The following is a 13,108-nucleotide window of genomic DNA, read 5'->3' on the forward strand; positions in this document are numbered from 1 at the left end:
CCTTACAAAACATGTAATTAGTATGAGAAAATAAAAGTTTTGGGAATCGAGCGACAAAGATTGGATTAACTTTTTAGTGCATTCCAGGTCCATAGGATGGATTATCTTCATCCTCTGCAAACTCCTCCTCCAGCTTCCTCTTGTTCCTCCTCCTGTTTACTCTTGCTTGTATTTCTAGACTCTTTACAGCCCTGTCTGCAGCCCGAAGGCGTTCCTTGTCTAAAGCAAGCATCGCTCGTACCGTGTTAGAACCTGTCTTCATTCCCATATTTCTAAATACCTTGCACCTTACAATGTTGCCATCATTGAAAGTCGCAACAGCATCATACACACCAAAGTGAAGTGTTTCTATTCCAACAAATACAGTCTTGGGGATTCTCGACCATATAACACTATTTACACTTTCATTGGGGTTTTGAGTTTTTCCGTGAATACACTTTTTGAACAGTTCAGGTGCTGCTAAGTCTCTGAAAATAGATTTCATCACATCCATTATTGCATGAGGGAGAGTATGCTTATGAGTGTACACTTCACCAGTTAGCAATCCTTTGTTATATTTACACCAACTGCCTTCTTCTTTGGGACACAAGCTATGTTGGGGATTTTCATCGGTTGAAGAAGTATGAAAAAAAAAGAGCCCAAACAGCGTTCTTCATTTCGTCGGCACTTTGTGTATTTTGCCTAATAGCCATTCCATAATTGTTCTGTATTTTGTCAATTACACTGTCAGTTAACCTACCCTTCCCATCCAACCCTTTACCATCACTGAGTTTTTGTTTTTTGTATGAAGCTTTCAGTCGCCGAAGTCTTGTTCCCATTCGCTTCTGTACGTGTCCAGTACACTCAAATTTCTGCACTACAACATCATCACCATAGGGCTTCAGTCCTTGAACATGTTTGAAGCTTTTAGAATCACCGTCACCAAGGTAATTAACATATCCCACAGCGCCACAGTGGGTCACGCCCATGTAGAACACATTTCAAAAAAAAATTTAAAAATAGTTGTAGTCTTCGGAATTGAATAAATTATATATCTATTAAAAGGTAATAGTCTGCAGATTCAGAAAACGCAAAAAAGTAAAAATTGAACTTTTCATGGTTTTGAGCCTTTCCGGAGCCCCTTAAGTGAAGGCCGTCAACCACTGTGTTGTCCGGCGGTGAGAGGTAAGGCCCGAAATTTGGCGTTCTCGGCATAATGTTGACATTGTGGATCTCGGAATATTGAATTCCTCAACGATATCCCAGGCGTCTAGCTCCAACTACGATTTCGCTTTCAAAGTCTGTTAATTGCCGCCGTGTGGCCACAAGCACGCCGAAATGCTTTTAATATGGACCAGCTGAGTACAAACGACAGCTGCGCCTATGTACTGCCTCTCATGCCTCGTGTATGCGATACTACCGCCGTTTGTATATGTGCATATCGCTACCCCGTGACTTTTGTTACCTGAGAGTATTACGTCAGCCACATGCTAGATCTTAAAGAATCGGTGGTTTACTGGGTTTTCGAGCAAAATACAGGGTGATTCAAAAAGAATACCACAACTTTAGGAATTTAAAACTCTGCAACGACAAAAGGCAGAGCTAAGCACTGTCTGTCGGCGAATTAAGGGAGCTATAAAGTTTCATTTAGTTGTACATTTGTTCGCTTGAGGCGCTGTTCACTAGGCGTCAGCGTCAGTTGATGCTAAGATGGCGACCGCTCAACAGAAAGCTTTTTGTGTTATTGAGTACGGCAGAAGTGAATCGACGAGAATCCGCGGGAAACAACTCAGTATGAACGTGACTCGCCTAAGGTGAACGTTTTCTGTGCCATTTCAGCCAATAAAGTTTTTGGTCCCTTTTTCTTCGAAGGTGCTACTGTAACTGGACTACAGTATCTGGAGATGTTAGAGAATTGGCTGTTCCCTCAGCTCGAACAAGAAGCACAACAATTCATATTTCAGCAGGATGGAGCGCCACCACATTGGCACTTATCTGTCTGTAACTACCTGAACGTCAACTACCCGAGGCGATGGATCGGCCGCCAGGCAGCCCGTGACAGAGCACTTCATCACTGGCCTCCAAGAAGCCCTGATATTACCCCCTGCGATTTATTCTTATGGGGGTATCTTAAGGATATGGTGTTTCGGCCACCTCTCCCAGCCACCATTGATGATTTGAAACGAGAAATAACAGCAGCTATCCAAACTGTTACGCCTGATATGCTACAGAGAGTGTGGAACGAGTTGGAGTATCGGGTTGATATTGCTCGAGTGTCTGGAGGGGGCCATATTGAACATCTCTGAACTTGTTTTTGAGTGAAAAAACTTTTTTAAATTCTCTTTGTAATGATGTATAACAGAAGGTTATATTATGTTTCTTTCATTAAATACACATTTTTAAAGTTGTGGTATTCTTTTTGAATCACCCTGTATATTTACTGAACAAGAAAGTCACAAGTCAAGATGTACACTTATTTAGGAAACAATTTTTTAAGAGAAAGCTGTCACTGGGTTTATTTGCAATTATAGCAAATGAAGCTGAGCCTAAGCTGATGACCGACGAAAACAAAAAAAAAAAAAAAAAAACAGGAAAAAAAAGAGATTACTTTTGAATACATTGTGGGAGCCGCAGTGATCAATGTCATACAAATATTTACTATTAAAAACAGTCTTGATCACGATTTATTTCTCAAGGTGACCCGTTTCGACCACTACTGTAGTGATTCTCCAACAGAAAGAGGTTCCTACTCAATGGTCTAAAGATGACCACAGTAGTGGTCGAAACCGGTCACATTGATAAATAAATCGTAATCAAGACTGTTTTCAATAGTAAAAAAAAATATATGCTCGGTCGATAGAGTAATTGCCCTTGAAAGGCGGAGGTGTCATGTTCGAGTCCCGAACCCACACAGCTGTAATCTGCCAGTATGTTACAAGGTTTCTCTCTTATAGGAAAGATTTCCTTGGAATTTCCAAGCTACATACTGTATCCTCTTTATTCCCGTCGGCGTGTTTTTTTCCCCAAAGTGACGTAAAATAAGGACTTGGAAAGCGTGTTGAGTATAGAGACCAGCGACATCCAGTGAGAGGAACAATGAGGCGCGCTACTCCGTCCAGTGGGTCGCGCCGTGTGCGCACGTGCTGGGGACACGCTACCTGCTGGCGCCAGTCCAGCAGTCACCGGCCAAGGCTGGCGGCACAACTGGCACGCCACTAGCCTACCTGCAGGTGCCCCCCCCCCCCCCCTCCCCGCTTTTTCTACGTGACCACTTTCGTGTGGTGCTGCACGTAACCCCTGTACTGCGTAGGTTTCTTCTGATAGTGTGCAGATCTTAATATACCCTGATGAGTCAAACATTATTACCAATGCCCCTGGTTAATGACGTGGGGCCGGCCGCGGTGGCCGAGCGGTTCTAGGCGCTTCAGTCCGGAGCCGCGCGACCTCTACTGTCGCAGGTTCGAATCCTGCCTCGGGCATGTATGTGTGTGATGTCCTTAGGTTACTTAGCCCGCATCTCGTGGTCGTGCGGTAGCGTTCTCGCTTCCCACGCCCGGGTTCCCGGGTTCGATTCCCGGCGGGGTCAGGGATTTTCTCTGCCTCGTGATGGCTGGGTGTTGTGTGCTGTCCTTAGGTTAGTTAGGTTTAAGTAGTTCTAAGTTCTAGGGGACTTCTGACCACAGCAGTTGAGTCCCATAGTGCTCAGAACCATTTGAACCATTTGAACCTTAGGTTACTTAGGTTTAAGTAGTTTTAAGTTCTAGGGGACTGATGACCTCCGATGTTAAGTCCCATAGTACTCAGAGCCATTTGAACCATTTTGATGACGTGGGAGACATATAATGCGCTAGATCTGTGGTCGGCAAACACATTCGTCAAAAGAGCTAAGTGTCAACAGCACAATGAATGAAATGTCTTGAAAATCACATTTTTAAACTAAAAATACACTGACAGAAAAAAGATCGGAACACCAAAAAATAATTAATGAACAGTTATCAAATTTTACGAATACATTCCGCTATTTACCATGTTTATGTGATTAAACAATGTCAGATCACAATATAATGTAAGCGCATTGCAGTCTGGAACTGCGAGACCGCTCCTGTCGCAGGTTCGAATCCTGCCTCGGGCACGGATGTGTGTGGTGTCCTTAGGTTAGTTAGGTTTAAGTAGTTCTAAGTTCTAGGGGACTGATGACATCAGAAGTTAAGTCCCATAGCGCTCAGAGCCATTTGAACCATTTCTGAAACCACTGCAGTTATGAAATACTTGTACATTAATAAATGGTGTAACCGGCAGAATGCTGACTTCAAAAGTGCAGACGTGCATGCATTGTGTTGTATGGATGCCGGATGTCAGTTTGTGGGATGGAGTCCCAAGTCTGTTGCAGTTGGTCGTCAATACAGGGATGGTTAACGCTGGTTTGTGGATAACGCTGGAGTTGTCATACGACGATGTGCCATATGTCCTCGACTGGAGAGAAACCTAGTGATCGAGCAGTCCAAGGCGACATGTGGACACCATGCAGGGCCGGCCTTAGCCATCCAGGTGCCCCGGGCGAGTCGTCCAGTTGGCGCCCTTTATTGTATAAATAGCGAACCTGGCAGTGCTTTGCAACACGGTATTTGACTGTTTTCTAGAAATCGTCTTAAGTGGTTAATGGCGTCATCTTATGATCATAACATGGTTTTTTCCATCGTAAATTTGAGTATTTTATTTTTTTAAATGGAAATGAAATCCAAATAATCTGAAAGCCCGCTAAGACGCTCCATGTGAGTCTTGTGTAACCTGTGACGTCAGTCCAGCATGCTGCTGTCGCTGCCGTAACAGTCAGTATAGCAGTGATATATTGTTTGGACATTCACGTTTTGGGAAATTATCTAAAAATATTGCGTAGTACTGCACTGTACATCTACAAAAACTCCAGAAAATTGTTTTTGCGTGTTCCAAACAAAGAAAAGATGCGTAAAATGTGGTTGAAACAGGCTCGTATATCCCAAATATTTCTTTTCTTTTCTGAAGCACCCCTGTACTAAAGCGAACAAAACAAAACAAAAATTATTCAAATTGGTCAAGCCATTGCAGACAATACGAAGATTGCATTCAGCATGATTTCTCTTCTGCTACCCCGAATTCATCGCGCATTCGTGAGATTAGTGACGTATGTTGAATGAGACTGAATAATATTTTAGTTTCGCGAAATGGGTGATTGTAAATTGTAATTTTTTTTTATATGCGTTTAGTACGTGGCGCCCCTTAGGCCCCGGCGCCCTGGGCGACCGCCCGGGTCGCCCCACCCTAAAGCCGGCGCTGACACCATGTAAAGCACGTTGGGTTACAACAGCGTCATGTGGGCGAGCGTAATCTTGTTGGAAAACACTCCGTGGAATGCTGTTCGTCAATGACAGTACAACAGGTCGAATCACCAGACTGACGTAACAAATTGGCAGCCAGGTTGCGCGCGATAACCACGAAAGTGCTCCTACTGTTATACGAAATCGCTTCCCAGACCATAACTCCTGGTGTAGATACAGTGTGTCTAGCGTGCAGACTGGTTGGTTGCGGCCGTTCAACTGGCCTACTTCTAACCAACACACTGTCACCGAAGTAGAACCAGCTTTGATCAGAAAACACAACAGATCTACACCCACGCCCTCCAATGAGCTCTCGCCTCACGCCACTGAAGTCGAAAGGTGGTTTGGTGTCAGTGGAATGCGCTCTACAGGGTACCTACATGGTGTTTCAAAAATGACCGGTATATTTGAAACGGTAATACAAACTAAACGAGCAGCGATAGAAATACACCGTTTGTTGCAATATGCTTGGGACAACAGTACATTTTCAGGCAGACAAACTTTCGAAATTACAGTAGTTACAATTTTCAACAACAGATGGTGCTGCGGTCTGGGAAACTCTATAGTACGATATTTTCCACATATCCACCATGCGTAGCAATAATATGGCGTAGTCTCTGAATGAAATTACCCGAAACCTTTGACAACGTGTCTGGCAGAATGGCTTCACATGCAGATGAGATGTACTGCTTCAGCTGTTCAATTGTTTCTGGATTCTGGCGGTACACCTGGTCTTTCAAGTGTCCCCACAGAAAGAAGTCACAGGGGTTCATGTCTGGCGAATAGGGAGGCCAATCCACGCCGCCTCCTGTATGTTTCGGATAGCCCAAAGCAATCACACAATCATCGAAATATTCATTCAGGAAATTAAAGACGTCGGCCGTGCGATGTGGCCAGGCACCATCTTGCATAAACCACGAGGTGTTCGCAGTGTCGTCTAAGGCAGTTTGTACCGCCACAAATTCACGAAGAATGTCCAGATAGCGTGATGCAGAAATCGTTTCGGATCTGAAAAATGGGACAATGATTCCTTTGGAAGAAATGGCGGCCCAGACCAGTACTTTTTGAGGATGCAGGGACGATGGGACTGCAACATGGGGCTTTTCGGTTCCCCATATGCGCCAGTTCTGTTTATTGACGAAGCCATCCAGGTAAAAATAAGCTTCGTCAGTAAACCGAATGCTGCCCACATGCATATCGCCGTCTTCAATCCTGTGCACTATATCGTTAGCGAATGTCTCTCGTGCAGCAATGGTAGCGGCGCTGAGGGGTTGCCGCGTTTGAATTTTGTACGGATAGAGGTGTAAACTCTGGCGCACGAGTCGATACGTGGACGTCGGCGTCATTTGGACCGCAGCTGCAACACGGCGAACGGAAACCCAAGGCCGCTGTCGGATCACCTGCTGCACTAGCTGCGCATTGCCCTCTGTGGTTGCCGTACGCGGTCGCCCTACCTTACCAGCACGTTCATCCGTCACGTTCCCAGTCCGTTGAAATTTTTCAAACAGATCCTTTATTGTATCGCTTTTCGGTCCTTTGGTTACATTAAACCTCCGTTGAAAACTTCGTCTTGTTGCAACAACACTGTGTTCTAGGCGGTGGAATCCCAACACCAGAAAAATCCACTGTTCTAAGGAATAAACCATGTTGTCCACAGCACACTTGCACGTTGTGAACAGCACACGCTTACAGCAGAAAGACGACGTACAGAATGGCGCACCCACAGACTGCGTTGTCTTCTATATCTTTCACATCACTTGCAGCGCCATCTGTTGTTGAAAATTGTAACTACTGTAATTTCGAAAGTTTGTCCGCCTGAAAATGTACTGTTGTCCCAAGCATATTGCAACAAACGGTGTATTTCTATCGCTGCTCGTTTAGTTTTTATTGCCGTTTCAAATATACCGGTCATTTTTGAAACACCCTGTAGCTCGGTCCTGTCCCTACTTTACTAATGACTTAGTGTGTTAAACATTTGGCTTTAAGCATGCAAGCACGAAAAAATTATAGGAAAGGTTTGAAATTCATTAGGAAGTTTAGTTCTCTCCTAATGAAATACTGGATTAACATAGTGTGCGTAATTTGAGTTTTGCTTTGAGCATTAGCTCGTTTTTCACGCACTTCAACGTTTATGACATCATATCTGCTACGCTCTGTCTCGTACACACGATATTATGTTGCAGGCACATTCAGTGGTATATTTAGACACTGTCTGCAGAGTTCGTTGCGAATAGAGATGGTAATAATCAAGTAAGAAGTTAAAACATCATGTCTGGTGCGTAAGTTTGACTGCATAAAAAGCGAAAATGTAGTAAGCAATAAATCTGTTTCGTTCCACAATTTTGTAAGGGGGAGGGGGGTGTCAGCAAGATAAAGTTTTATAAACGTTCGAAATTTTGTGAAAAGTTTCTTGGAAGTCGCTAAATGCTCTTACAGTCGAATGATTATTGTCCGCCCCATCTGTTACACTGCCCTAATGAAAACTTGTATTTTCTAACAGTAGTTTTCGCTCATGGTGCCAAACTTTTAACATAATATTATATCTCTCGATGAGCAGATTATGACAGCATTTTAAAAAAATTCAGCTAATAATTACCCGAAATATTAGAACTCGAATATTTGTTGCCCCTGTAAGCCTTTAGACAGGCAACCCGCAACTAGGTTAAAGTTCCGTGCTAGCGGTTTAATAATACAGACTAATGCAACTCAGGATTATGTATTCCAGCTGAATGTTATATTGATATACTGTAATTCGTGTATATGACGTGTTTTTAAAAATGTTTATTCATTACTTAAAATTTGAGTAAACAATATAAGAATAGAAAAAGAGCCTTCTTAAGTGTTAAAATTTTTGTTGTTTTCAGAGTTAAATTTCTTCTTTTAAAGTGTTTCTTCTTATTCTTTCTTCAGACTTCCTATGTGTTAACCTACTCCATGCTTTACGAGTGTTATTGCCAGTATGTTGCGAAATAATGTTTTTAATTTACCGACTCTTTTGGTAGATCACTTCCACATCCATATAGGTAATTAACTGGATAAATTTATTATCGCCTCTCATATTAATTACATAGATGACATACTTTCCAGGTATCCACATTACAGTGTAATTCTTTGTGATGGGATAAGTTTGGGCTTGGGATGAAGTAGGAAGTCTGTCGTGCAGATGCTTTCGGATCGCCTTGTTAACAGAGCAGGACTATTCATAATCCATCTCAGGTTGTTTAAATGACAACAGCCAGGGAAACGGCGAAGAAGGAAATCAACTCATCCACGTCAGGTGTGTTAATCAGTGTCACTAAGTCGTTTTCCGTGGAGCTGATTCTTTGCTGCATGGTATTTTTAACAACTCTGTACCATACTGGTGTAATGTCAGATGTATGTATTTCAAATGCGATGTTCGTCCACACTGTCTCCCAGTAGGTGTCTGGTTGATTGTATTCTGTATTGTTTGGGAAAACCAGTCCTAAGCAAAGAAGGGGTCGATGAAATGTGGAAGGAATATATATACATTCTTCTTATAGAACCATGTCCCTCAGTCCCTCATCTCCATCTATGTCTTACCGACACACACACACACACACACACACACACACACACACACACCACACACTAGTACCATGTATCTCATCTTTATATATGAAGATGAGGGACATGGTATATACGAAGAAGAGATGAGGGACATGGTACTACGAGAAGAATTTGACAGAGTACTGAAAGACCTAAGTCGAAACACGGCCCCGGGAGTGCAAGACACTTCGTCAGAGCTACTCATAGCCCCGGGAGAGCCATTCATGACAAAAATCCTCCACCTGATGTGCAAAATGTGTGAGATAGTCGAAACATCCTCGAACTTCAAGAAGAATGTAACAATTCCAATTCCAAAGAAATCAGGTGCTTACGGATGTGAATATTACGGAATTATCAGTTTAATAAGTCATCGTTGCAAAATAGTAACACGAATTATTTACAGAAGAATGGGAAAACTTGTAAAACCCTACCTCGAGGAAGATTAGTTTGGATTCCGGAGAAACGAAGGAACACGCGAGGCAGTACTGACCCTACGACTTCCCGTAGAAGATAGGTTAAGGGAAGGCAAACCTATGTCTACAGCATTTCCTAACTTAGAGAAATCTTTTGACAATGTTGACTGGAACACTCTTTCCAAATCTAAAGGTGGCAGGAGTAAAATACAGGGAGCGACAGGCTATTTACAATTTGTACAGAAACCAGATGACAGTTATAAGAGTCAAGGGGCATGAAAGGGAAGCAGTAGTTGAGAAGGGAGTGAGAGATGGGTGTGGCCTATCCCTGATGTTATTCAGCCTCTATATTGAACAAGCAGTAAAGTAAACAAAAGAAAAATTAGGAGTAGGATTTAAAGTCCAGGGAGAAGAAATAAAAACTTTGAGGATTTCTGGTGACATTGTAATTCCGTCAGAGACAGAAAAGGACTTGGAAGAACAGTTGAACGGAATGAACAGTATCTTGAAAGGAGGATATAAGATAAACATCAAGAAAATCAAAACGAAGATAATGGAATGTAGTCGAATTAAAACAGGTGATGCTGAGGGAGTTAGATTAGGAAATGAGACACTTAAAGTAGCACATGTGTTTTGCTATCTGGGAAGCAAAATAACTTATGGTGGTCGAAGTAGGAAGCATATAATACGTAAAACTTCCTGGCAGATTAAAACTATGTGCCGGACCGAGACTCGAACTCGTGACCTTTGCCTTTCGCGAGTTGGTTCAAATGGCTCTGAGCACTATGGGACTTAACATCGGAGGTCATCAGTCGCCTAGAACTGAGAACTAATTAAACCTAACTTACCTAAGGACATCACAGACATCCAAGCCCGAGGCAGGATTCGAACCTGCGACCGTAGCCGTCGCTCGGCTCCAGACTGTAGCGCCTAGAACTGCACGGCCACTCCGGCCGGCCCTTTCGCGGGCAAGTGCTCTACCAACTGAGCCACCCAAGCGCGACTCACGCCCTGTCCTCACAGCTTTAATTCCGCCAGTACCTCGTCTCCTACCTTGTGAAGACGGGGCGTGAGTCGTGCTTGGGTAGCTCAGTTGGTAGAGCACTTGCCCCCGAAAGGCAAAGGTCCCGAGTTCGAGTCTCGGCCCGGCACACAGTTTTAATCTGCCAGGAAGTTTCATATCAGCACACATTCCGCTGTAGAGTCAAAATTTCATTCTAGATATATAAAGTAGATTAGCAGCGGCAAGAAAGGCATTTCTGAAGAAGAGGAATTTGTTAACATCGAATATTGATTTAAGTGTTAAGAAGTCTTTTCTGAAAGTATTTATATGGAGTGTTCAATGTTTGGAAGTGAAACGTGGACGATAAACAGTTTAGACAAGGAGAGAATAGACTCTATTGAAATGAGGTGCTACAGAAGAATGCTGAAGACTAGATGGGTAGATCAAGTAACTAACGAGGAAGTACTGATGGGACAAAAGAAATTCTTTGCACAACCTGGCTAGAAGAATGGATCACTTGATAGGAAACGTTCTGAGGCATCAAGGGGTCACCAAGTTAGTACTGCAGGGAAGTATAGTAGATAAAAATCGTAGAGGGAGACCAAGAGATGAATACACTAAGCATATTCAGAAGGATGTAGGTTGCAGTAGTTATTCTCGGACGAACAAGCTCGCACAGGATAGAGTAGCGTGCAAAGGTGCATCAAACCTGTCTTCGTACTGAAGAGAACAACAAGAACACTGTCTGGTTTTCTCGTCTTTTGTCACTCACATTGACACAGTCTCCTGTTGTCATGTGGTTCGTCCTTCATGAACTAACGTTTACGAAACATGTTGTAACTTGTAGTCAGTTTTGCTTATGTCGCTGGGGGATGCGTATTTGTGTTGCTTACAGTTCAGTTCAGAAAAGCTTTGTTAATGTATTTCCTGGACTTTCAGTTAGCAGTGTTATCATTAAGGGACGTTTAGAAGTTTTCCACATTGGCTGCTTTTGACAAGAATGCAGTTTACTATATTTTGCACGATCGGCCTATTTCGGCCTTACAGGTGATTTGCAGCGCAGTATATAAAGAAGCAGGTCCAAAATACAGCATACCTTACAAGTTTGGCTTGTATTTTTCTTCCTATGGCCAGTCTCCGTTTTATATCATCTCTAATCGACCGTCATCAGCTATTTTGCTGTCAAATTATCAGAACTCGCTTACTTTTCGTGTCTCATTTCCTAATATAATTTCCTCAGCATCGCCAGATTTTATTCGATTCCTGAATTCCAATCAAGAACAACTGCCAAGATGAGAAACATAGAAGCAGATATCCTCGGAGTAACGAAGCAGCTTAAATCACCTAATAAAGGCAAGGCCTCCGGTCCATATTGTATACCAGTCAGGTTCCTCTCAGAGTATGCTGATAAAATAGCTCCATATTTAGCAATTATATACAACCACTCGCTCACAGAAAGATCCGTACCTAAAGACTGGAAAATTGCTCAAGTCACACCAACGCCCACAAAGGGAAGTAGGAGTAATCCGGTGAATTACAGGCCTATATCACTAACGTAGATTTGCAATACGGTTTTGGAACGTATGCTGTATTCGAACATTATGAAGTACCTCGAAGAAAACTATTTATTGACACAGCATGGTTTCAGAAAATATCGTTCTTGTGAAACACAACTAGCTCTTTATACTCATGAAGTAATAAGTGCTATCGACAGGGGATGTCAAATTTATTCCATATTTTTAGATTTCCAGAAGGCTTTCGACACCGTTCCCCACAAGCGTCTTCTAACCAAACTGCGTGCCTACGGAGTATCGCCTCAGTTGTGCGACTGGATTCGTGATTTCCTGTCAGAAAGGTCACAGTTCATAGTAATAGACGGAAAGTGATCAAGTAAAACAGTAATAATACCCGGCGTTCCCCAAGGAAGTGTTTGTTACAGGCCCTTTATTGCTCCTGATCTATATTAACGACATACGAGACAATCTGAGTAGCCGTCTTAGATTGTTTGCAGGTGATGGCGTCATTTACCGTCTTGTAAAGTCATCAGATGATCAAAACGACTTGCAAAATGATTTAGATATACTATCTGTGTGGTGCGAAAAGTGGCTATTGATCCTGAATAAGAAAAAGTGTGAAGTTATTCACATGAGTACTAAAAGAAATTAGCTAAATTTCGATTACGCGATAAGTCACACAAGTCTGAAGGCTATAAATTCAACTAAATACTTAGGGATTACGATTACAAATAACTTAAATTGGAACGATCACATAGATAATATTGTGGGTAGAGCAAACCAAAGACTGCGATTCATTGGCAGAATACTTAGAAAGTGCTACAGGTCTACTAAAGAGACTGCTTACACCACGCTTGTCCGCCCTATTCTGGAGTATTGCTGTGCGGTGTGGGATCCGCATCATGCGGAACTGACGGATGACATTCAAAAAGTACAAAGATTGGCAGCTAGTTTTGTATTATCGCGAAATAGGGGAGACAGTGTCACAGACATGATACGTGAATTGGAGTGGCAATCATTAAAACAAAGGCGTTTTACGTTGCCACGGGATCTTGTCGTGAAATTTCAATCACCAGTTTTCTCCTCCGTTTGAGAAAACAATCTGTTGGCACGCACCCATATAGGGAGAAATGATCATCACGATAAAATAAGAGAAATCAGGGCTCGCACAGAAAAATTTAAGCGCTCATTTTTCCCGCGTGCCTTTTGAGAGTGGAACGGTATAGAGATAGCTTGAAGGTGGTTCATTGAACCCTCTGCCAGGCACTTTATTGTGAA

At 42.7% G+C, this 13,108-nt stretch overlaps 1 non-coding gene across 1 annotated transcript; it reads left to right on the forward strand.

Moving 5' to 3' along the window:
- The first annotated feature begins 10,390 nt into the window (after positions 1-10,390).
- Trnas-cga (transfer RNA serine (anticodon CGA)) lies at positions 10,391-10,465 on the forward strand. Its single transcript has one exon. It is a non-coding gene; the product is annotated as a tRNA-Ser (tRNA).
- Positions 10,466-13,108: the final 2,643 nt, after the last annotated feature.

This window comes from Schistocerca cancellata, chromosome 10 (genome assembly GCF_023864275.1).
Source record: "Schistocerca cancellata isolate TAMUIC-IGC-003103 chromosome 10, iqSchCanc2.1, whole genome shotgun sequence".
NCBI lineage: Eukaryota > Metazoa > Arthropoda > Insecta > Orthoptera > Acrididae > Schistocerca > Schistocerca cancellata.